General features: G+C 41.9%; 1 long non-coding RNA gene across 2 annotated transcripts; it reads left to right on the forward strand.

Annotated features, from left to right (window-relative positions):
- LOC119566472 lies at window positions 1-25,169 on the forward strand. Of its 2 annotated transcripts, none has more exons than XR_006291681.1 (5): window positions 1-422; window positions 15,505-15,603; window positions 20,828-20,902; window positions 21,418-21,478; window positions 25,038-25,169. It is a non-coding gene; the product is annotated as an uncharacterized LOC119566472 (long non-coding RNA). The 2 variants fall into 2 exon arrangements; XR_005225621.2 differs by having other exon boundaries at window positions 2-422; window positions 20,828-20,876.
- Window positions 25,170-25,841: the final 672 nt, after the last annotated feature.

A 25,841-nucleotide genomic window follows, 5' to 3' on the forward strand; every position in this document is an offset into this window, starting at 1 on the left:
GAGGGTGGGGGGGGAGGACGTGGGGAGCTGAGGCGGCTCAGCCCCACTGTTGCCGGGGCCCGTGGCTCCCGCGCTGCTCCCGCACCGCCGAGTCACGAACTCTGCCGGCACTCAGCCTAGGGGAGGGGTTTCTCGGCCCCGGGAGCGGCAGAGCTCGTTTGCATGCGAGGAGGTGCAGCAGCGGCAGCAGCAGCGTGGTGCCAGCCCTTGGTCACTGATGATGTGGATGTGCTGAGGAGCTGAGGCTCCCTCTGTTCCTGTGCATGGGAGGTAGAGGGCTGCCTGCCTGCCTGGAGCTCTGCCTCTCTCCTAGCGGCACAAAGCGGCAGCTGCTGGCCATTTCCTCGCAGCTTCCCTGCTGCACCGGGCAGCCCGGGCTGGGACACGCGGAGGCGACCGGGCGCCTCGCACCGCAGCAGCAGGTGAGCCGCCAGCTGCCCCCCGCCGCGGGAGCCGCTGCGCTTTCGGGGCTCGCTGGGGCAGCGGAGTGGCGCGGTCCCGGGCAGCGCTGGAGGGCGGGGGGGGGGAGAAGGTGGGTGGCTGCGGGAGGGCTGGGGCCGCTCTGCCCGGGCAAGGAGCCGGACTCCGGAGCTTCTCGTGCGCTGGGGAACCCCGACTAGGGCTGGGGCAGGAACTGGAGTAGGAGGCGCAGGCAGGGAAGGCGCTTGGGGCAGGAAGCCAAGGCAGGGCAAGGGGGCCGAAGCAAGGACAGGACGCAGCCGTGGCGTGGAGGCAGCCCAGAGCAGCCTCACTGGAGGGAGAATTCGATTCGATTTCTTGGCAACCCAAAGGCTATTTTTATTCAAGATAAGGGCACAAAGTGGTATGGTATAAACAGAAAGGGGCAGGCAGCAGTGTTACGCTCTCTTTATTTTCATTCTGTGCAGGAATGATCATGCACAAGACACTTGTGGCTGCGGTCTGCTACCCATCAGTTCACACGGACCTATAATTAAATACATCGGCCACACTTCCCCTCAGTGTATGGTAGATTTATATCTCAAACTCCCATTAATGGGAGTTGTAGTCATAGGTCCCAAATACTTCAAAGGAAGGAGATTACACTTCTAACAGCTCTCTGCAGAGGATATTCTGCACCACCTGGAAATAGAACCCCCCCTAGAAATCATAGAATCTGACAACACTGATAATGGCATCAACAACATTCAAAAGTTTATACCTACAATTTTCTGGTCAAAAACCACTTAAGGAATAACTGTAACCTATCACTGTTCGCAACCGTATGTGGTCTTCTTTAGCTCCAACTACTTAGGAGTTATGCAGTGAAATTTAAGAAGTGTGTATATAGATGAGTGCATATAATATACTGGAACATCTTAGAAAATGTCTTTTACTGCTTGTAAATAGTTACATGCATCGTAAGTTGTGTGTGAAGGAAGGAATAACAATTGCATGTGCATTGCTTTCCCCCCTTTTAAATATAGTTCTTTTACCCAGCAAAGGAGGTTAAGCAGGATTAACTAAAGAATGGTTATTGTCAGTGCATACTTTTTAAAAAATCCCATTTGGTAGCTGGATGGCCTAGGTTTGAAGGAACCATGATGAATAACAATAGCATCAAGACAGGTTTCAGAGTAGCAGCCGTATTAATCTGTATCCTCAAAAAGAAAAGGAGTATCTGTGGCACCTTAGAGACTAACGAATTTATTTGAGCATAAGCTTTCGTGAGCTACAGCTCACTTCATCGGATGCATCCGATGAAGTGAGCTGTAGCTCACAAAAGCTTATGCATCCGATGAAGTGAGCTGTAGCTCACAAAAGCTTATGCATCCGATGAAGTGAGCTGTAGCTCACAAAAGCTTATGCTCAAATAAATTCGTTAATCTCTAAGGTGCCACAAGTACTCTTTTTCTAATAGCATCAAGAGACTTTGGCTGGTGATTATCTTAGCTACTCATTTATTTCACCATTTGCAAGATGAATTTTGAAAGGTAACAAAATGTAACTTTTAAAAGACTAGGCTTTTACTTGTAGTTTGGATATTCTGATTAAAAGTATCCTGAGTTCTGGTGCTTTCCATTAAATTAGCAAATATCACAATTATAATTTCATTTATAGAAATAATGAGTCTACTATTCCTTGTAAGCAGGGATAATGATTACTCTGAGCATGAAGTGTGAATGTTTTCATATGATCCCAGAGATTGCCAAATGAAAAATACCACAAAAATTTTCATTTATTTGGTACAGAGATCTGTTTGTATTTTTCTGAGTATGGCCTCAGTCACTGGGGGAGAGTTAGGCTAAAAGTGTGATAGAATAAACCTTCTAGCTAAAAAAAGCAAGTTGTACTGGACATACGTCTTCAGGGCAGCTTTCTCTTTTTAGTAGGTTTTGTTGGCTGACATCTTTACTAAAATACTACGAACTAGCTGATGTAGTGGATTGGGACACAGCAGAGTGTACTCACATCAGAGCCTTAATTTGTCTGCATTACAAATCCGCCCTATAGTTTGGCACTATAAGCAATCTTGAAAGAAGCCCAAGAACAAAATAGCCGTTTTCTGGACTGAAGCGTACTTGGCTGAGCTGGAGAGGGGGAAGCTTGCACGCTGCATGCCTGCACAAAACCCCTTCCAAAGCCAGTGTTTTATGTCCCTTAGCTTTATGAGCAATACATTTGGTCCCCAGAAAAGAATGCAGCACGTAGCTCAATATTCTAATTATTATTATTCCATTTTAAATGCAAGAGTCAATCTTATGATTACAAAGAAGAAAAACAAGGAACTATTTGACACGGTTTCCTTGCTTTCCTGATGTGGCTTGACAATATGTCAATCATGTGGTATTTTCTCCAACTTCTCTGGTACATTACTTTAGTAGAATAATGAATGTGCAAATACAGTCACTACCTTCTCTCTTCCTCACAATGACCTCTTTGTATTGAGCAACATGTTTTTGCATAGATCAGCTATCAGATCTGCCGAGTATCATACACAGTGAAATGACTTCCTTGTCCTTTCTAAAAGTATGTGCATGCACATATGTGTGAATAAATCCACGACCCTTTCCTTTTTTAAATCCCTCCCCAAGACTCCCTTCTACTAGGAGGCCTATAGAAACTGGCAACTAATAATGACTAAATACAAGGAAAGTGGGGTAATTGACGCAACCATTTTTTAATTTGAACAGAAGTATGTCTTATCCCTCTCCCTCATCCTTTGTTTGTTCTTTCTTTGATTGTGAACACTTTGGGGAAGGGATTGCATCTTATTATATGTTTGGAAAGCGCCTAGCATATTGAGTGTGCCACCATAATCCAAATAATAACAACAGGAGATCTCTTGTCAGCAGTGTGGGCCAAATTTTGCTGTGCTACAACTTTGCAAGCCTGTTGCTGTCAATGGGGTTGTCTGGGTGTACTGACAAAGAATCTGCAGTCACGTTATGTTAGAAGTCAGTAAAGTTTTGAAAGTACAGCACATCTGTTCAGACCTCTGTAATATTTGTAATAAATTGCCTGAATTTCCAACTAATGTCTGTCAGTGTGCCCACAGTCTTGAGTGGGCATGTGCATTTGCCCATGCTGACTGAGTGACTAATGTACGTCAAACAGACCTGGAGATCTTTCAGGTGCATGTTTAGAAACTGGTTGGAAGGGTGGCCCTTTGCAGTGTTTCAGCATGTGTGCTTTTAGATTTCATGGCTTATTTCAAGAATCAGGCAGTGTTGTTTTTTTAAAAAAAAATAGTTTCCCTTCTTTATTTTTTCCATGTGTTGCCTGCTATATGCAACTGGACTACCCCTTCTGGGACAGCACATTGCATTCCCACGTTAGCCGACTCAGAATGTGGCAATGTTTAGTACTTTGGAAATTCAATTTAATTCTTGTTGCTGAGCTTTCGATTTTTAAATCAGAAAGAAAAAACTCCTCCATCCCTAGTGCTAAGAGATGGTATCGTGACACCTTCCATTCTTCTGTTAATTACATTAAGAGTCGAGTCTGTATCTTTGTTCGTGCATAGGTGTCTCTTTTTTAAGGCCAATCTTTTACATTTCTGTTCAAATACTTTGGCTATATTAAACTCTGAACTAAAAGGCTCATGGTTACAAGATCATAGTGTAGTGTCTATCGTACCTCATTGCATATATCCGAGATTATATAGGGAATTATACGGAAATACCTAGTTTTCATCTTTTAGGTAACTGCAATTCCATATGTCTAACCTGCTCTTGTCCTAATTCTGTTACCTATAAATCTGCACTTTGTGTGATGGACAAACTGGAACATTCTTTCGTGATGCCTTCCAAAAAGAGAACAGACAATTTGGAATCCATCTCAGACTACTTTTCCTTCTACTAATTGCCTAGTCTGTGTTGATGCTCTGACATGCATACATTCTTCTGCTAGTGGAAATGCTATCTAATACTGGGACAATCCAGAAGAATTGACAAGTAGTGAAGTACAGGAATCCAATTTTCATGCTCTAAAGAACAGAAGAGTCAGCCAGCACAACCACCTGTTCTATTGATCAGAAGCACTAAAATTAGGACCCTGTTAAGGAGGCGGAACAGAATCTTGTCTGCCGTCAACTCCCAAAGCTACTACAAGGTGTGGGACAGCCCTAATGGGAGTCCAGTATCCTGCCTCAAACAGTGTCAAAAAAAAAGAAGTACCAGCTTCATTCAAGGAAGGTGCAAGAAACCCCATCGTGGATAATTATGGAATTATTGGAAGTTTCTCCCTAACCCCATTTAATGACCAGTTGGCTTGTGCTTTGAATTAGGAGGGTTTATATGCTCATTTGTAAAGTGTTTGGTGTGTGATACTTCTTGAACAAACCAGGAAGCCCACAGTGTTCTCTGCAGTGACAAGTGAAGTGTAGGAACATGCTGCTCATTAAGGGCATTTTCAGATTCCAAAAGTAAGTTCTCAACAGAGATGTTATTTGTACAGCAAGTAACAGAACACATATCTGTAAAAATGTATCAACAGCTTGTTGAGGCTTATCTTTAGTATCTATGGGGTTGATTTTTAATGAGGTCCTCTCGCGTCAACCAGTTCCTGTATTGAATGGCAAAAATCCTTCCGTTGGCACAGATCCACAGTTCTATGTGGAGTCTGTGGAGATTTCCATGATACTGAGGCCTACTAACATTCAGAGAAATTCATTTAGTCACTCTTCCCATCTGCTCCATTTCTCTCTCCCTCTGCTCCTCTGCATATTGCTTCCCGGCTGCCTGGCCCTCCTCCTGCCTCTGCTCATGCTGGCTTGCTGCCCTTGCTTCCTCTCTTCCTGTCCCCTGCCCCTGTGGAGTACCTTGTTCAGAAAGCTCCTGTAATTAAGTGTTGAGATCAAGGGTTCACAAACTTAAGTGCCTGTAAAACATCTGGAAAAGAGGAGTATCAAGCGGTATTGCCAATCCTATATGTTCAAAAACCATGAGTCAGGCCACCCCCAGAGGCCATGAGGTTTTTTAAAATACATTTTGAATTTTCCTTCTGTTTTATTTATTATTATTTTTGAGTGGTTAGGATTCACTTTTCCAGCTTTATTCTGCAACCGGGAGGGCTAGACACTTACTAAAAAAAAAGAAAAGAAAGCTCAGATTCTCATGTAATCCCAGGACTCCAGGAGCTGAGGCTTTAAGAAAAACACTAAATATCATTAGACTCACAATACAACCACAAAAACTAGTGAGACTGAGTAGAGTGACTTGCCAGCTCTTTGGAGGCCCCAAACCAATACTTTGTAGATCAACAGTGGCAAAACTCTAACCGAGTTGATCTTACACTGCTAGCTGATCTGGAGACTGGTACAGAAAAAAGTAAAAACTAGCTCTTCATGAAGTTAGCAAAGAGAGAGCAGCACACTCCAGAAATAGAAGCCTCCTACCCCCTTTCACTTTCTAGAACTCCATGCTATGTCTCATTCCGAAGTGCTGCTCCTCCACATCGAGTCATTTTAGCTTGCTGCTGCTTTTTCAGAGAAATCAACTCTTATACCTAACACAGGAAGCTGTGAAGAGGAAGGCAGCTCTGGACTTGTGGAGAGGAGAACTCAAGTACAGTGTGGGAGGGAAGAGACCAGAGCACCTTCTGAAATGAAAGAATAGAACAGATATCTAACCTCCAGACTCTGACACATATTTCACTTGTCTCGGTTGCTTAGGAAAAATATTTGCATCCAAACAGAAGTGGGAGGTTTAAGCAAGATCTCACATGTGTAAATCTCAATTCAGTGGTCCATGTTATAAGACTAATTTACATTTACATAGCTCCTTGGATCCCAAAGAACTTTATAAAATGCACATCCATCTATCACAGAAGTACAGCCAGAGGAAACAAGAAAGCTGTCTAATGTTTCCCACTGTTTAACAGCTTAGGATAGGTGGAGAAGAAGGAAGTGGTCTCCATCAAAGCTGTAGGGTGCAGGATCAAAGGTAGGTACTGATTCAACTTGGAAGTTTTCCAGGACACTGAAGCTAGTCCTCCAGCTCCTGCAGAAGTGCCATGAGTTTCTAATAACCACAAGTGGTCAGGAGTTTTTACATCTCATCCACAAGGTGATATCTTAGGCATCCAAGAGCCTAAGATACAGTTCAGTACAAATATATAATCAGCGTTGATATAGGGGGGAAAAAACGTATACCCACACTAAACACACAGTACCACTTCCTGCAGAATACCTTGGCAATCTTCCATCCAAATACTACTGCCTAGCCCATCCCAGTCAACCTTGTGAGATCAGACAAGCTCCCTGCCCAAAGCAGCATGGTTGCAACTGCAAATAGCTTTCTTTGCACTTGTAGTACATCTCCTGAACAACCTCATAGTGAGGATTCTAAAAGACCTTGCAATCAAATACTGTATCTATCTACAAGCAATACTTGAACAGAAGTGGTGGAATGGTGTCCTAAGCTTGAGGTAGAAACCATTGATCCCAGAAGGGACACGTGATAGTGGTGGGAAGCACCCTGCTTGCACAGCTCAAAAGATTTTAAATTAAAATAAGTAAACAAGTTGCAAATGCAGAATTTCTCCATCTGCAAGAACCAAACCATTGAGTAGGCTGAATTAATAATCTGTTTAGTGATTACAGTACTTACTTACAATGAATACTAAGGAAAAGGGGAACATTGTTCAAGATTTTAAACAGTGGCAAGGTGTGGGGGAAGAGAGTACAAACACCTGGAAATACAAAGAGCATAATTTGAAAGTATAAAACTGCATTTAGTGCTGAGAGGGGTGGAGATCAGAAACTAGCCCAAAGAAGAAATAGTTAACTTTTTCCAGAGTTCACCAGAGGGGGAATTATCTACTGGTTTCTTTCTTGACATCTATAGTACACTGTCTGCATATCTTCTTCCTTTCAAAGCCATGATTTAACATAATCTTCTTGTTTGATGAGACTTAAGAGAGAACTTGAATATTTAAAGATCATCAGTTAAGATAAGTGATGGATGGGAAGACAAGAGTGAATGGAAGTTAAAATACTGTTAGTAATATTAAGCTTACATTCACATTCAGCTGTCGATAACACGTGTCAACTGAAGTTTTTAGATCTTAGAGGTGGTCTGACAACAACCACTTTTTGTTTCCTGGTCGGTATTGAGATTTTATAATGAATACATTAAGAAAGATGAACTGGGGGAAAAAAGCTTGTATAGCTGATAATGGAAACAATGCTAATGGGAAAAGATCAGTAAACCCAGAAGCTATCTAGGATAATAACGTAGGATGAATCAGTCTTAAACAAGGCACAAAAGAACTGGCTATGCAGAAACACCTGGCACTAGAAAACTGAATGTACCCTCCTTCTCCTGGATGAGCATCTCATCGGTTTTTTTGTTCTTCATTTGCCACAACAATTGCAACTCAGCCAGGGATCACTCCCAGGCTTTGCAAAATTGACAGACTTTACCTTCTGCAGAGAAATCTGCCAAAAATAATGCATCTCCTTCCTTCTTTTATTGAGCAAATTGGTTGATACCCAAATACTCATTTTCAGTCACTGTCCAAAATTCCCTGTTGTTTACTGAGGCTCTCCAGTTTGGATATACTTAGCAGCAAATCATGGCTTCTCCGCTTTAATGTTGTATTTCCACATCAGCTTTATTCCAGTTTTCTTCTCAGTCAGTAGCTTTTTGTAATGAAAATGAAGAGAACACCCTGTTGGCCAGAGAAATGCTTGCCGTTCTACAGAGCTGTTAAGTGGGGTAAGGAAGTGGGAGGCAGAGGGCCTAGTCTTGAAATCATTGTGCACTCAAAACTCCATTGAAAGTCAGTGGCAGCTTTGTGTACAAGATAGCAGGATTGAGCTCCAAGATTACATTGTTTACAGTTAAACCATATATGGAGCTACTGTGCACCTTTACAGAGGGGAGAGGGTGTGGAACCCCTGAGTACTATTTAAATAGTCAGTAAAGCTCATGGTATGGCAGCACAGTTCCTGCGGTGACTTTTTAAATTATAAAATAAATCTGCATGTCAAATAACTCTATATGGCCAATTTACAGCTATTTATAACAAGGTGAACTTCAATGCAATATTGTTAGGCTGTTAATATTTCCATTACTGTTATATGGAAGATTTATTTACTTGTGAACCATAAAGAGGACGGAGAAGATGGAAGGGAAATACCTGTCCTGTAAAACAGCTGTTAATCTGATGTTAAACTTTTATTTATTATTATTAAATTTGTTGGATGATCAGTCTTGCTAATATTCTTACAGGTCACTTCTGTAATAATCATTTTTCTATTGTCTAGGATACCTGGGAAGCTTTTGGTGAGCAGGCTAACAGTTTTGTACTGAGTTGGCTGAGGTGTGGCTGTTACGTGCATATCTAGGTGCCTAAATAAAGGTGGACTGACTTTTAGACATGTCAAGAATGCACAGCTCTCATTGAAATTAGTAGGAGTTGCAGGTGCTTAGCACTTGGCAAACAAGGGCACTTTTACTTAGGATTCCAACTTTAGGCACCGGAGCTTAAAAAAGTTCACCACCTTTTATTTCAATTGCATTGATAGAACATGTGTATTGGGAATTTCAGTTTTGCAATTTTCAATTAATTTACACATGAAATTTCAAGCCCAATAGCACAGATTTTTATTGAATCCATAAACTTTGGGGTCACACACTGTGACTGGAGAATTGTAAATATAGTACCAATATTTAAGAAAGGGGGCGGGGAGGAAAGTGACCTGAGAAACTACAGGCCCATTACTTTGGCATTAATTATATTCAGGGTCTTAGAACAAATTTTGAAAGACAGAATAAAGCACAGAGGTAAGTGGTAATTGGGATAAAATACAGAATGGTTTTATGAAAGGTAATTCGTGTCAGACAAACCTGATCTCTTTCTTTGAGAAGTTAACTGATTTTTGAGACAAAGGAAATGCAGTAGATCTAATCTACCTGGATTTTAGTAAAGCATTTGATACAGCTCCACATGGGAAATTATTAGTTAAATGGGAGAATATGGGGATTAATACAAGAATTGAAAGGTGGATAAGGTACTGGTTAAAGGGGAGATTATAACGGATCATACAAAAAGGTGAACTCTCAGGCTTGAGGCAGGTTACTAGTCGACTTTCTCAGGGATTGTTCTTGGAACTCATCCTATTTAATCTTTTCATTCATGATCTTGGCACAAAAAGTGGGAGTGTGCTAATAAAATTTGCAGATGACACAAAATTGGGAGGTATTGCCAATATGGAGGAGGACATAAGAAGATCTGAAGGACCTTGACAACTGGAGTAATAGAAATTGGATGAAATTTAATAGTGCAAAGTGAAGGGTCATGCATTTGCAGACAAACAACAAGAGCTTTTGCTATAAACTATGGATGTATCAGTCGGAAATGACAGAGGAGGAGAAAGACCTGGAGGAATGGGTCAGTCACAGGATGACTATGAGCTGCCAATGTGATGCGACTGTGAAAAAGGTTCATGCAATCCTAAGATGCATCTGTAGAGATAGGGAAGTACTATACAAGGCGCTGGTGAGACCTCATCTGGAATACTGTGTGCAGTTCTGGTCTCCTATGTTTAAAAAGATTAATTCAAACTGGAACAGGTACAGAGAAGGTCTGCTAGGATGGTCTGAGTAATGGAGAACTTACATTACGGAAGGAAACTTAAGGGGCTTGGCTTGTTTAGCTTAACAAAGGGAAGGATGAGGGGAACTATGATCGCTCGCTATAAATACATCTGAGGGATCAACACGAGTGAGAGAGAGGAGTTATTTCAGTTAAGGGCTAGTGCTGGATCAAGAACAAATAGATATAAATTGGCCATCAATAAGTTTAGGCTTGAAATTAGACAAAGGTTTATAATAATCAAAGGAGTGAAGTTCTGGAACAGCCTTCCAAGGGGAGTAGTGGGGGCAAAAAAACCTAGCTTATTTTATGACTGAGGTTGATAAATTTATGGAGGGGATGGCATGATGGCATATGGGCCATCCATGACTGCTCTTAGCAAGTATCTCCAGTGGCCAAAGACGAGACAATAGATGGGGAGGGCTCTGAGTTGCTACAGTGAATTGTTTCCCAGGTATCTGGCTGATGGGTCTTGCCCACATGCTCAGGGTCTAACTAATCACCATATTTGGGGTCAGGAAGGAATTTCCCCCCGGTTAGATTGGTGGGACCCTGGGGGTTTTTTTCGCCTTCTTCTGCAGCATGGGGCATGAATCGCTTGCTGGTTTGAACTAGTGTAAGTGGTGGATTCTGTAACTTCAAGTCCTAAATCAGGATTTTAGGATTTCAGTAACTCAGCCAGAGGTTATAGGCCTTCTGCAGCAGAGGATGGGTGAGGATTTGTGGCCTGCAATCTGCAGGTCAGACTAGATGATCATGATGGTCCCTTCTGGGCTTAAAGTTTATGAGTCTGTGAGTGTTGCCAACTCTCACGATTTTTTCATGAGTCATGGAATCTCAGCCGGCAGCCTCATGACGACATGAGAGGCTCCTGCCCCCTTGTGAATTTCAGCCTGGCCGTCTCCACTTGCCTGCCTCCTGGGGAAGAGCAGCCAATCAGAGCTGCTGCAGGATGCAGGCTGTGGTCTCTTCCTCTCCTCAGGAGCTGATGCCCTTCTCCCAGAAGGGGAGAGAGTGAACAGAAAGAGCCCAGCATCTCCACACTCTCCTCATCTTCTGTGTGCAATGGGGCGGCTCCTTTGCTCCTGCTTCCCTGCAATGCCTGGCCTGAGAAGGGGGATGGGACCCTCTGCAGCTCCCCCATCCATGGGCCCAGGAGAGTGGAGTGAAAAACCTGTGAAACTGCAGGATAAGCAGATGTGAGGCAACAGGGGTGTCAGAACTGAATGGAGGAGTTGGGGGGAAGATGTGGGGGCAGAAATGATCGGGAGCTAGTGGACAGACAGATGTGGGGGCAGAATTGATGTGGGGGGATTAGGGGGAGCAGGATTGATTTAGGGATTGGGGCAGAATTAGTTGCTGGGTAGGGGGATGAGCAGATGTGGGGGTGAGATAGGGTGAGCCACTTTGCTGAATGGAAATAAGGGAAAACCACATGAAAAATAAGGGAGAATGCTTTTATTTTAAGGAAACACCATTTCCTTTAGCATAGCATGTATTTTTCTCTCAAGTGTAAATTTCTACTGCCCTCAAGTATACAATGCAATTATCATAAGCTTCAATTTACTGTTTGAAATGGTACTTACCAGGTTTAATACATTTCAATACATCTTAAATAAGGGATGGGTGGTCACCCTCGTGGGAAAATCAATGAAATAAGGAACAATCTCTTGAAATAAGGGATGGATGGATGATCGCCCTTGGGGGGGCCAAAATCACCTTAATAAACCTGGGAGAGTTGGCAACACTAAGTTACCCACGCCCTGGGGATGGGCAGGGGGAGTTCAAGAATCAAAAGACGGCCCCAAAAGCACAGTACAATCTGTTGTAAAGATTGAATGATTTTGGCCAATCTCATGGCATTTTGGGGTCCGACTCATGACTTTTTGAACCTTCGGCGTTGCCAATACTGTAGTTAATCTGCCACGGACCATCACAGAGCCGCCCGCTTCCCCACATGGGAAGGCCAGCCCTGCCCCCACAGCTCTGACTGGTTAGGGGCGGAGCCCAAAGGAGCAACTGGCTTCCCCAATCCACCTGGGGAGGCTAGAGAGCTGGTTGCAAATCCCACCCCTGCTTCCTGCTGCCAGCTCTTTTCCCACTGGAGGATGGAAATGGCACTCTAGAAAGCACCATTTGGGACAGCAGGCCCAGAGGCTGAGCTTTGGACCGGGAGACAGGCCCAGCCAGCTGCCTTGGTGTGTGGCCAGAGATGCTTGCTGGGCATTGGACGTACAAATCAGTCATGGCCCGAAGGGAAGGTGGTGACCTAATCTGGGCTAATGAACCAAGGCTGAAGGGCAGAGATGACCCATACCTGCTGATTGGGGGGAGGGGGGAAGAGAGGGAGGATGAGTGAGGGCAGTGGCTTCAGCAGATGTTACTGAGCATGCGCAGTACAAGCCAAGCAGCAAATCTGGTGGGGGGACATGTGACCCCCACATACTCCCCCACGCGTCGCCTCTGCTGAAGGGGCTGTTTGGGCCGTTTGTTACTGAGGGAATCAGGGCTCTTTTGTTAAGCATCCTGGATTGATGTCATTGCACTCTCAGTCACAGTGCCCCTCGGGGACACTGTGGTTCAGCTCGCCACGCTGAGAAGGGTGTGTGAATAGATCTGTGCATTGGAGTGGTTCCAATGCTGTAGGCATCATTCATATATTTATTATGTGTCTTGCAGTAGTGCCCTAAAGGCCCCAATCAGAATTCAGGCTCCATTGTGCTAGGCACGGTACAACACACAATCCCTGCTCCAGAAATCTTACAATCGCATCTAAGACTCGGCACATGAGTATGACAAACAGTTGACGAGAAAGGGAGGTTGGCGGTAAGGATTCCAGGCTCACCCAGTGACATAGCTCAGTTGCTGCACAACTTGGTGGTTTCAGATCAACTGAATTTTTTGGTTTCTTGTGACATAAATAAAATAAAATAGGAGCTATCCCAGACAGCTGCCTAGCTAAGTCATCATCCTTTGGCTGATCCCTTACAGGCACCACAGCAGAAGTTGTCTTGAGGGGGGGCATCAGAAGGGGACGGGAAATGGGTCTGCAGATTAATGCAGGGAGGGCATTCCATGTGCAAGGGGTAGCGTAGAAGAAAGTGCACACTTATTTGTGACAAATATAGACAAATTGGCACTCAAGGCTGGCATCAGTGGCACAGCAAAGGAGGTGCGGTAGCGTAATAAGAGACAAGAGCAGATCAACAGGGAGGGGTTTTATTGGAGTAATTTTCAGGCAGTGCTTCCACATCATTAAAGCTCACCATGTGGCCTCAATAGCTGTGCCTTGTTTTAAAAGATTAAGCAATATTGCTGAAGGAAGGATATTAGTTAATGTTTCCTTTAATGTCAACCAAAGAAGATAATCATGTCTATTAACTGGATGAAGTGAGTATATCTCCACGCAGAGAATAACGGCATTCCGATTGCTTTGTACTTTGGAAGAATTTCCCTCTAAGACTTCTAGACTGAAAAAGTTTTTTTTTTTTGTTTTAAATATGGCTTTGCTGGAGGGTTTGGGTCTCTTTCCACTGGACATTTTTTAGGTTGATTCTTTCTCATTATAATTTTCATGTGACTTAACATCAAAGGCTAAAGCTCCCTCAGAGAGCAGGTGCTGCATGGGCAGGTGTTATGTAGCCAAGGGGGCTCAACCTTGTTCTAGGCAGAAGTTCAGTGTCCCAGTCAGTTGAATCACTGACTTCTCTGCTGAGACTGGACAAGTGGTAGTAATGATGGTGTTTTTGGTGAATTGTTCCGCAGGGAGTGGACTGAAGCTACTGGATTCTTATATGCCACTGAACAGCTATCAGATGATGATAATTTCATGGAGCTGCTGTCCTGGGCTGGATTCATAGCAATTACCTAGAGGAAAGCAATTCTATAACCATTTAATAATTCCGTACATCATTTACTCTGTCACTGATAGCTGACTCAGGGTATAATAACTGTCCTTACAACATCTAATCTTTTCTAAAGGAGAGATTTAACATAGGTCAGTTCTTGCTGCATTTTCATGGGTTTTACTAATAGCAGTATTATAGTGGTCAGTGGGATTAAAATCTTCCTACCGGTGTATTGGATCACTAGGTTTTGAATGCTGTCCAGTTTCCAAATAAGAGTAAAATATTGAGTACAGTCATGAATTTCTTAAGGGACAGAGTAACAGATTCTCTCAAGTTGATCTGATAATTGGAGAGGAGTGAAAAATCACCTGACAAGAATTAAACAGTTTTGAACTGAATTCTGGGGATATGAGAGGACTGTGTTGACTTGGAGAGAAATGCCAAGGTACGTGGCTTGCACCAGAAGCACACTGAGACTGTCTCCTTCTTTAAAGGCAATAGCCATGGGCTCTAGCAAGAGAAGAAGCTTTAGAACACAAGAGGCAATTTTGCCTAGCCACTCTTTTTGAATAAAATCAGTGTGCAGTTAATGCAGGAATATAAATTCTGGCAGAAAGACCTCCAGAACAGGTAGGTTTGTTTATTCACTTGGGTCAGAATCCAAACCACTGGAGGGTATAAAATGTATACACTACTGCCATTCACGTCAGGGAAAATGCCTTTTTCACGTCCAAAGAAATAGCTGTGGCTGGCATAAAAGTAGCTTTGGCAAATCATAGGGCAAAATGTATTTCTCAAAGTCTGTTTAGTTCAGCTATGTACTGTTTTTCATCACTGTAACTTTTCAAGCTATTTAGCTAATATTTTACACCCAAAACTAAGTAGAAAAATGGGTGATGCATGTTACTATAGTGGGAGCCCTATCTCAGTTCACCAAGCAGCCATTCTGTCATTGTTCAGGGCATCACCTTCTCCTCATTCAGATTCCTCCTAAAAATCACTTCTTCTGTGATGCCCATAAGAATACAGTAATATAGATCTGCCCCCCTAAATTATCCCCTTCTCTGGGTTTCCCAGTATGTGTCTTCTATGTTTCTTGATTGATGACTCTTTGGGCAGGGAATGTCTTTACTTTATGTTTTGTACTGCACCAAGCACATTGTCAATACTAAACTAAACGACTTACATTATTGTTACTACTTATTAGCTGTTTTCCCGCATAAAACCAAAATTCCTATGTGTAAGAATCAAAGCGTGTCCCAGTTTCAATAACGAGCATGTGGCTTTGCTTCTGATTAGGGACTAAGGTTCCCTAGTCATGAAGAGTCAAATGCCAAGCTATTTGAACCAACAGCCTTTTGGGGGCTCTAGAGTATTAACTGCCTCAGTAATTCACTAGGATTTGCTAATAGCTGTTTCCTAATCAAGATTGATTTCCATTTGGCATAGAAAATTATACAAGCCTCCAAAGTAGGAGTTTCTGCCTCCTCCCTCTAAAGCATGAAGTTTACAGTAGTAATCTTTCATACCGGGCTCTGCCAGCTTTGTCATTTTCATTTCATTTTTTGATTTTCTCTAATGTTGTCTCTTTCAGATACATTTAGGATTTGACTCTGAGAGACACTTCATCACCAAAGTGAGCATTGGCAGCAAAGACAGTTTTTGGAAACGACATCCATTCATGTGATTAAAGGTAATATACTACTCATTTCATTGTCCTGTGTTTATTATTTATCACTCCAGTTTAGAAGCTGTTGCTGTTATCTTGCTCTCCCTTCCTTTCCTGTTTTTTCCTAAGAATCAAAAGACCTTCCTGGCATTTATCTCAGGGTCATATTTGCTGCTATCCTGACACTCTGAAAGCCTTTGCTCTCAATTTCAGTCTTAGCTTTTTGTTAAAAAAAAAGAAAAAAGAAAAAGAAAAGAAAAAAAACCTCATTGAGTCAGAGAGTGAACTATATGGTTCTGTCTGTCAACTGCAAAAATTTGGCAGTATCATACAGGGTCTCTTCCTGAAGCACAATGAAATATCTGAAACAGATGACTGTTCACCCTCGAGTTTGTCTGAGTGCTGCAAACAAATGCTTCCAGTGTCGGTACTGTAATATTCTGGAATGGCTGTGCCGCATCATGGTCCCTCTCTTGAAACGTGTTCTGGTGGCACTGGTTTACAAACCCATAGTGGGTCTAATGCTGCTCTTGCACTCTGGTGTAAATCTGGATTAACTTCTTTGAAATCAACGGAGGAAGTGTTGATGCCAACGAGAGGAGCATGAAGTCTGAGAACTCTACAGTTACTTGAAGATTCACTGGACTGTGACACCCTACATGATACCATAGAGCCAGATACTCACAGAGTCATGAAATGCAGCTGGGAATTGCAAGGGGAGGCCAAAGCTGATTGATGACAGGTTTATAAAGGGGAACTAAAACCGCCATTTCAGTTCTTCTATCAAAGTACATGCAAATACAAGTATCTAGCTTTCATTCATCTTTAATAGAAACATATAGTATACGTACATCCAATTTAAGAGCAAGGTTCCTGGCAAGTTGCCAGTGATACTGAGCTATTTCTATCCCTGCCCTAGCTGCAGCCTCCATTAAACCAAGTGTACAACCATTTCAGAGTTGTTTAGATTAGATCAGAGCAGCGGCCCATCCAGTCTGGTATCATATATCCAACAGTGACAGGTACCAGATGTTTCAGAAGAAGGTGCAAGAAATCCTGGAATGGACAATACCTGCTCGTGGGGAGATTTAGTCCTAATTTGTGGTGGTTTTTGCCCTGAAGTGTGTTTACCCTGTTTATGAAATGTCTTATGTGACTGTGGATGTTCTTATTAGCCATATAAGTGTCTAATGTTTTTGAAGCTGAAGCTCTTCTTGGCCTGAGTGCTATCCTTTGACAGTGAGTTCCATAGGTTAATGCCTGTGTAAAAAAGCAATTTCTTATATTGTTTTTAAACATAGTTATGACATTCTCTCTATGTATTCACTCATGTGATAAGAGGCTCATCATTTGTCAAACAGTTTAGTGCTCTTTACCCCACTGACCTTTTTAAGTAGCATCACCAGCAGAAAGACAAAGCTTGTTTGTTTGCTAGTGCCTCCAAAACGAAATTGGGACGGGATTATACCAACAGAGCATGGAATTGTTGCTGTGTCTTCATCACATTTAGTTTAAAATTTGACTGATTGCATTTGAGAGAATGTTCTCTGCATCTAGGTTTTTCACAGAAAAGCAAGAATAGATTCTGCTACTTTTTTAATTAGTATATTCTAGCTCAATTAAAGCCAAGGGAATGTAAATGTGTCTCTTAATTCATCGCTAAAAGAATTTTAAGGCTCAGAGTAGGTGACTCATCCATTAGAACAGAATTTATTCCCTTTGTTTGTAAAATGCTATTTATCGCCTTGCTTTGCATTGCTATGGCTACTGTATGTCATTGGTGATGTCAGCACATAGAGTACTGTACATAAAATGAAATCAAGACCCCGTTTAAAAGAGTATGCAGTTCTTATGATAAATGATAAATTTTATGTTAATTACCTGCCATTGTGGTTTAGAGCTACTTATATAAAAGCAGCAATAAAACCCACCAAGATCACCTCAAGAATAAAAAATTATTTTCTGTTAATATCATGTCACAGCCACAAAAGGTCTTTCAGATTCAGCAGTGCTAGAAATCATTCTCCAGTGTCCTGCAAGCGATTTCCATCTTTCAGCTGAATTGATGTGCAGCTGCATTTTCAGTTCTCTTATTGCTAGCTATTAATATTAAATACTTAGTTAAATGTGTTACAAACATCACTGCATTCCCTAGACTATAGAGACAGCTCTTGCTCTCCTTCAGTGTTTATAACCAGAGCTTGTGAACAATTAATCTATTTCAGTTAAAACCTAATTCCTTGCCAATTCTATGGCCCTACATTCTTTTCTGAAATGCATGAAGTACAATTACTTCTGCCATCCTATTCAACCAAACGCTGAAGGTCCATAGATTTTTTTGAAGGGAATGAACTGGACTTCAACAGCTTGAGTGCTGATTCACTAAGGCATCTTTTGTGACACTGGCACGACTGTCTCCACTTTCCCAGCCAGAATCATTTATCTTAGTCATTTAGAAACAATGTGCAGGGCTTACCGTGGTCTCAGGGAAGTACCAAGTCAGTTATTGACCAATAATGAGATTTCATTATGTCGCAGTGACATTTTTTTGCTTAGACAACTCGTTTAAATATATGCATAAGGCTATTGCTCTATGGAACAAGGGCAGGGAAGTGTTTTCAATACTGGATAGCAGAAGCAGAGTGAATAGCAAGGTGAAATGTCTGTCAATCTTCCTATCTCCTTAGGATGGGTCCAAGTCCCAGATTAGAGCCCTCATCTTGAACCTCTATCTATAATGGGCAGAATCTGAAGATTCTTGAAAAAACTTGAAGATTTTGATGTGGATTTAGAACATCTAAGCTTAGGAATGCTCAGATTCAGGCTTTTGGTTCTGCCCACTGCAGAGATGATGGGCTTGATTCTGCTCTCATTTACTCTGCTGTCTATCAGAATAAACACCATTGAATTCAACTGAGCTAATAGCATGTATTAGATCGAATCTGGCCAAAGAAATTTTTGAAGCCAGAGAATGCTTCTGCGATTTTGGTTCCGGCCCATGTCTAATCTCAAGTTTGTAGCAGATCTGTGGTTTGGTTTTGTTTTAAAAACATGATTCAGTGGGATTTTACAATCCCAATGATACCATGCTGTTCTGTGCTGCTGATAATTAAAGTAATTGTGAAGAGTTTTATATTAACTCCAGAGACTGTATGTTTTAGATTCATGGGGCAGTTGGTCACATGGGCCTGAAAAATGTTCTCCTTAAGATGTGTGTGTTTGTTGTTTTGTGTGGAAATAGTCTTAACAATGTAGGCCTCAGTTTGAGAGATGAGACCAATAGGACTAGTGGCATTTCAGGATGCATCAAACAGTCTTTGCTGTGGCAAATAGCAGAACTGTGTAACTGATAGTGCCGGCATTACATATTCTAAAGGAGTCTCACATAGTGAGTAGCTTTTCATTTGCTGAACTCTTAGTAGATAGAACTAAACACACTGGACCCAATTCATCGAGGGCATAACTCCACTAAAGATAATGGAGTTACACCCAAGATGATTTTAGCCCATTTTGTCGGTAGATCATACATTTAGATAATTAATTGGGAGATTGATTTATCTTTTGATGGCTGCAGTTTTCCTAATGATTTGTGTCATTTTCAGTCACTACCATAATTTTTTTCAGTAGAAGGACAAATATTTTATTTATAAAGCTCAAGTATGGGGAAAATCCTAATTGTATGGAAGTAAGTATAAAATAATAGATATGCAGTAGACTAAGTAACTCACTGCAGTGAAGATCATTGTGTGACCATCTCCTTGCCAATGTCTGGTCCCTCTTAGATCCCTCTATTTTCAGTTATATGTGTGCTAGACAGGATCAGAAGAAAGCTAGGGCCAGATTTGCAAAGGTATTTAGGTGCCTAGAGATGCAGATAGGTGCTAGTGGGATTTATAGCCACACTTAAGCAGGTTAAGCACCTAACACCCATTGGTTTAATAAGATTTGGGGGATCGATTTGTCCAGGTGTTTAGGTAGCTAACTCGCATTGATTTCAACAGGAGCTAGGTGCCCAGATACTACCTTTAAAATCTGGTCCTACAGGCCTAACCAGCTTAGGTGCTTTTGAAAATCCACTAGGTGCCTATCTACACCTTTGAAAGTCTGGCCCCTAGACATCAAAACAATTTGGTTGTATGCAGTTAATGGTTTAGTAGGAATTATTGTGTCATTAATAAATGGGAAAGACATCTTGTCATTGTAAGCGTCTGTCATTATAAAATATCACAAGTTAGTTTAGTTCAAGTTTGTTTAGTATTTCTTTGGGTACATATTTGCCTATAGATACAATCTATATGACCACATATTAATAATTAACAGGTCACTGTCAAGGTTGGCAGGCCCCAAACTAGCCTTGATTTCTTGTTATATGTTTCTCCTTCTCTGTTTTCCCCCAACACAAATACTTTGGTACTTCTGCTTTGCAAAATGCTGCCCTAATGCCAATTTTTCTATCAAGGAGTGTGGGAATTTGGAGTTTCTTCTCTAATCTCCCATTCAGAGGCAGAAGGGGGTTGACCACATAAACCCAGAGATGTCAGGACTAACCAGTAATAAACAGCTTGTAGATTTCTGCTTGGAATTCTGCTCAGGCTGAAAAGGACCATGTCATGTCTAGCAGCTGTTCTGCCAGCTCTTCCCTTTCCTATCTATCTAGAATCTGATACAATACCTCTCCCCACCTCTGACTGTACCTCCAAGAGCCATAAGTGCCAACCAGATGGACGGACCTCCAGGGAGTCTGTGGCGTACAAGAGGGCATATTGCAGCCCTCCCGTCCTCCTATGGATTTGGCTCCTAATTTGGCAGTTTAGCAACTTCCTGCACCATATAGCAGAGTGTAGCATGTGGCCCAATCTTAGTAGTCCTGTGACTATGAGCAATAATTGTGTGTACAAAGGAGGTGTCATAAATATAAAGGGAAGGGTAAACACTTTTAAATCCCTCCTGGCCAGAGGAAAAACCCTTTCGCCTGTAAAGGGTTAAGAAGCTAAGATGACCTCACCGGCACCTGACCAAAATGACCAATGAGGAAACAAGATACTTTCAAAGCTGAGGGGGGAAGAAACAAAGGGTTCTCTCTGTCTGTGTGATGCTTTTGCTGGGAACAAAAAAGGAATGGAGTCTTAGAATTTAGTAAGTAATCTAGCTAGATATGCGTTAGATTCTGTTTCGTTTAAATGGCTGATAAAATAGCTGTGCTGAATGGAATGTATATTCCTGTTTTTGTGTCTTTTTGTCACTTAAGGTTTTGCCTAGAGGGATTCTCTATGTTTTGATTCTGATTACCCTGAAAGGTATTTACCATCCTGATTTTACAGAGGTGATTCTTTTACTTTTTCTTCTATTAAAATTCTTCTTTTAAGAACCTGGTTGCTTTTTTCATTGTTCTTAAGATTCAAGGGTTTGGGTCTGTGTTCACCTATGCAAATTGGTGAGGATTTTTATCAAGCCTTCCCCAGGAAAGGGGGTGTAGGGTTTGGGGAGGATTTTGGGGGGAAAGACATTTCCAAGCAGGTTCTTTCCCGGTTATATATCTGTTAGACGCTTGGTGGTGGCAGCAAATAAAGTCCAAGGGCAAAAGGTAAAATAGTTTGTACCTTGGGGAAGTTTTAACCTAAGCTTTTAACCTAAGTAAAAATAAGCTTAGGGGGGTTTTCGTGCAGGTCCCCACATCTGTACCCTAGAGTTCAGAGTGGGGAAGGAACTTTAACAGGAGGAAAAACACTGTTAATAAGTAAACAGATTTCAAGAGATTATGTTAAAAGACAGCCTGTAACAAAATTATTTTAACAAGTGCAAAGCTGAATTTATCCAATTTGATTTTAATACTTTCAGCATGACAGAGGTGATGAACACACGGGAACCTGTTATGGAAGAAGGCGGCCCTTCTACCCAGGTAAGTTCAGTTGAATCAGAAAGTATTTTGTATTGCTTTACAAAAAACATATGCAACGTAATACAACTGGTAGCTTTTATACGTTAACCAGCAATCTAGATCAACTGACAGTAAGGGATACAGAAAAACAATGTCTAAAATATACTTGTAATCCTATTCAGTTTTAATTTAAAAAATGTAAAGTCTGTGAGCCTGATCATTCTCCTAGTGAAGCCAATTGCAAAATTGCTATTGACTTGAATGGGAGGAAGCCTTGTTTCATGCAATAATAAATGTTCAGACACTGACAGGGCTACAGTACGGACAAAGAGTGAAGTTTATCAACAAGGCATAACATACTGTTTTTAAAAAAAAGTAGATTTTGCAAGTATGCGTATAATCTATTTCAGGATTAAATTAGGATTAAAGTCCTAGTCTCATCACGCCTGACTCTCTGTCCCGATCTCTCCTGTCTCATTCCTACTCTCCTGGCCCAGTCATTCCCATTTTCTTGTCCCTAGTCTCCTTGCCCAGCCAGTCCCAGTTCATCCCCTCCTGGTTCCTCATCTGATCTCCCTCTCTCCCCGCATACCCTGGCCTCCAGTTACCCCGCCATCCCACCCACACTCCCTGTCCCCACTGGCTCCCAATCCCAATCTCTTTCACCAAGCTCCTCGTCTAATCTCAGCCTTCCTCCTGCCCTCCAGGATTCCTTGACCCAGTCTCTTTGCCCAGCCAGGCCCAGTTCTCCTCCTAAACTCTGGCTTTTAGTCACATCTGTCTCTCCTCACCACCTTTTCTCTGCTCCAACGGCTCTTAGTTCCTGTATCCTCGCCCAACCGGTATCACTTTTTCCCCAGCTGCCAGTCTCCTTGCCCAGCCAGGACTAGACCCCCCCCCCCCCCCCCCCATCCCAACTCCCACTCTTTCCCTCCAGCCAGCCTTTAGTCCAGTCTCCGTCCCCCCCACCTTTTGTCCCAATCTACTTTCCCCACCCTTGCCACTCTGACTCTTGTCCGCTCTGCATGCAAATCCGACAGCTTCCTTCTCCACACTGGCTGGCCCAAGAAGGGGTCATTGAGAGTACACGAGAGAGACGCATTCTTCCTGCTCCCAGTTCAGGTGATCAGACCCAGAGCCAGCACTGCTCACAGGAGCCCAGAACTGCAATTGCAGGGAAAGTTTTGCTCGGCCCCAGGCAGGAGCATGCTCAGTGAAGATGGAATTTAGCAGCTAAAATCCTAAGTCTCTGCTAAGCATGTACAAACTGCAGTTTTTCAAAGGTTTAATACTTGGGCAAATTTGGACAGGTTTTCACATAGAAGGCAAAAGGCATATGCCTCACACAGATTTCAAGTCCCTGCTCCAACCCATTTATAATTTTTCCCTAGCCCTATTCCCATATACAGCTGAACAATTTTGGCTGAAAATTTTCCAGAAAAATTCAGTGTGAGGCAGACATCTGAGATGGAGAATTTCAAACCAAATGGTTAAAGTCTGGCAAAGTTATAAGCAGCTGAAAATATGCTCATATAATGGGAGGTGTCAGGCAACCTTAGTACTAGGTGTGCTACCAACCCTGATTATAATAAGGAAGGGTCCAGCCATTTAAAATGCATCTATTTTAGGGGTGGAAAGGTTTAACTAGAACAATTATTAAACTGTTGAGCTAAAACAGTGGAATTTTCTAGTATACTGAAGGCCTTATTTAATAATTTCTTTAGCAGTCTGTCACATTAAGCATGCTGTGTAACACTGCATCTTCAGGGAGCTTTAAAACACTAATTAATCCTCACAACACCACTGTGAGGTAGCGAATTATCATCCTTCCCATTTTACAGATGCGGAGACCTGTACAGAGGTTACAGTTACATATTTTATCTATCATGGCAGTGCGAAAAATGGTGCTTTCCTGACATACAGGAATAGACATCGCCTTCCCCAAAGAGCTTACGTTCTAATAGAAGACATGATACGACACATGACAGCTACCGCAACGTGGGGTAACTAGGAGCCTGAGTGGATGAGGGTTACAAAAATAAGGTCATGTGGTTACTTAGTTATGCCCACTTTCTGAGTCAAGGCACCTGGTAAAATGCAGTTGTCTTGTGATTCATTTCCAGTTTGTCATGTAGACAGGACCTGAACCACGTTTTCAATGTTTTAGCCTCGTTGGGGAACATGGTAAAGGTCCTGTTTCTACTTCTAACTGGAAACGGGTTATAACTGGGTCAGATAACAACCATGATGTAACTGGGTTCCCTGATGTAGTTATAACTCTAGTGTAGATGGAGGTGGGGGAGTGGGAGTGGAATTTGTGAGTTGCCCAGCATCACACAGTGAATCAGTGGCAGAGCCTGGAGTTGAATTTGAGAGTTCCTGGCCCCCCAGTCCTTTGCTTCGTCCACTAGTCTCCAACTCTCCTCTAGTGTTATAAAGAGAAATTTAAATGTTGAGAAGAAAATAACACAATACACCTGTACTGACTTGAACATAGAAAAGCTGGGGAAGATGCAAGTGTAAGGCTTCAGCAAAGTGGCAACAATATTAACGTTGCATTAGCATGCTGGAAGCGTTTGTATTTAATTTTCTTGCTTTCCTAAGAAAACAAAGGATTCAAAAATACTATATGATCTACAAATGTTGAAAAGCAAAAGACAATTATTGACAAGTTGTAATATATCCTTTGCTAAAAATATCTAGTGAGCTGTAGTTTTCAATTTAATATATGAAGCTTCTTACCTTTAAAAAAAAAAAAAAAAAAAGTTCTGTTTCTAGCTTTGATCGCTATATAGTGTGTGACCTGGAGATTTAATGGGTCAACTAAAAATAATAACTTGAGCTGTTCTTTGGTTTATGATGGTCTCCATGGATGCCTGTTTTGCATGAATGTGCTATTAAATATTGAATTGTACCTTTTACAAAATAGCTCATCGAAATGTTGGCTTCTAAATAAACTTTCATGGCAAGAAATCATGAATAAATCACATCTGAGCAATAGTAGTGAAGGGCAAAGGATTGAAGATGTGTGATTTAGTAACACAGATGTGGTCTTGTGTCTTACAGTTCCTCCAGTGATTACATATGAATGTTAGACTAGTAGGTGATCTATATTGAAATGGAATTTTTTGCTAAACTCTTTTAATATTTTTATTAAATATGTTGGGTCACCCTAGTGATCACTAATTGCTTGCACAGCATGCTGGAGAAGTGTTGGATTCCTGGGCCCAATCTCTTACTCTTCAGACAATCAAGGATTGTCAGTGCATAGGACAATGCACATAGCACTAGCCGGAGGGAATGCTTCTGTGAATCCCCAACAGTGATTACATCAGTCAGTTAAGGAGCTGTGTCAATGGCATGCTATCCAGTACCTCTTGACTGGAGGTAGGGTGGATAGGACACAGACTCTTTAAAGTATGATGGATATTAAAGTAGAGTGGCAAATGGGGAGGATACCCTGGAGTTAGTTAGGAAGGAGGAGGACCTCTTCCCTATGAAGGCCTTCTGCTGTACTCACCATCACAGCCCGAATACAAAAAATATCAGTGTGTTCTATTCTGACTCACATATAACCCAGTATTTTATTAGGCTTTTCCAGATTCATGTGAGAAGTACCCCAAGCTGTCAAAACGGTTGCCATCAATTGTGGTAGAGCCAACTGAGTCAGGGGAAGTTGAAAGTGGAGAGCTACGCTGGCCACCTGATGACCTGAAATCCATGGAAGACAAGAATCCCCTTGCTGACCAAAGAGTCTGTGTTCAACAGCAGCAAATGGATCTGGAAAGTATGAATTCACGATCTTCACCCTCCACTATACAAAAATGACATTTCCAGACAGGGTAACATGTTGGAATTCATTGCTGATATACAGAAGCCACTAAATGTGTAGTTAGATACTACAGGGACAGGGGCCTTCGAAATACCTGAGATGAATATAGATCTGTTTAAGGACTGAACAATCAAGGTTAGCTGCTGAGCATCTGAAATGCCTAAAACTCAAGTTTACCACTGGTCATTCAGCTGGCTAACAGCCAGCTTATTGCACATTATTAGCACTTCACTCTGAACTGGGAAACAAATGTGTCAACAGTCATAATCCCCTTCTATTTATATATATAAAAGCCTAGAAGCAAAGTATTTAATAACTGTATGTTTCCAAAGCATCATTATGTCACTGAAACATGCATTAGTTCAACATACATGCTAACACATACATATATTAGGACTATTATGACTATGGGTGGTAAATATCTGGCTAAAAGATATAAATGTGTAAGGGCATAGTTCTTACATGAAGTCCTACATTCTGTAGATTGTTATAGATAGTAGAATACTTGAGGCCAAGAAAAAAGGACTGTCTTCTTAAACCTTTATGGAGTTT

This window comes from Chelonia mydas, chromosome 6, assembly GCF_015237465.2.
Source record: "Chelonia mydas isolate rCheMyd1 chromosome 6, rCheMyd1.pri.v2, whole genome shotgun sequence".
Classification (NCBI taxonomy): domain Eukaryota; kingdom Metazoa; phylum Chordata; order Testudines; family Cheloniidae; genus Chelonia; species Chelonia mydas.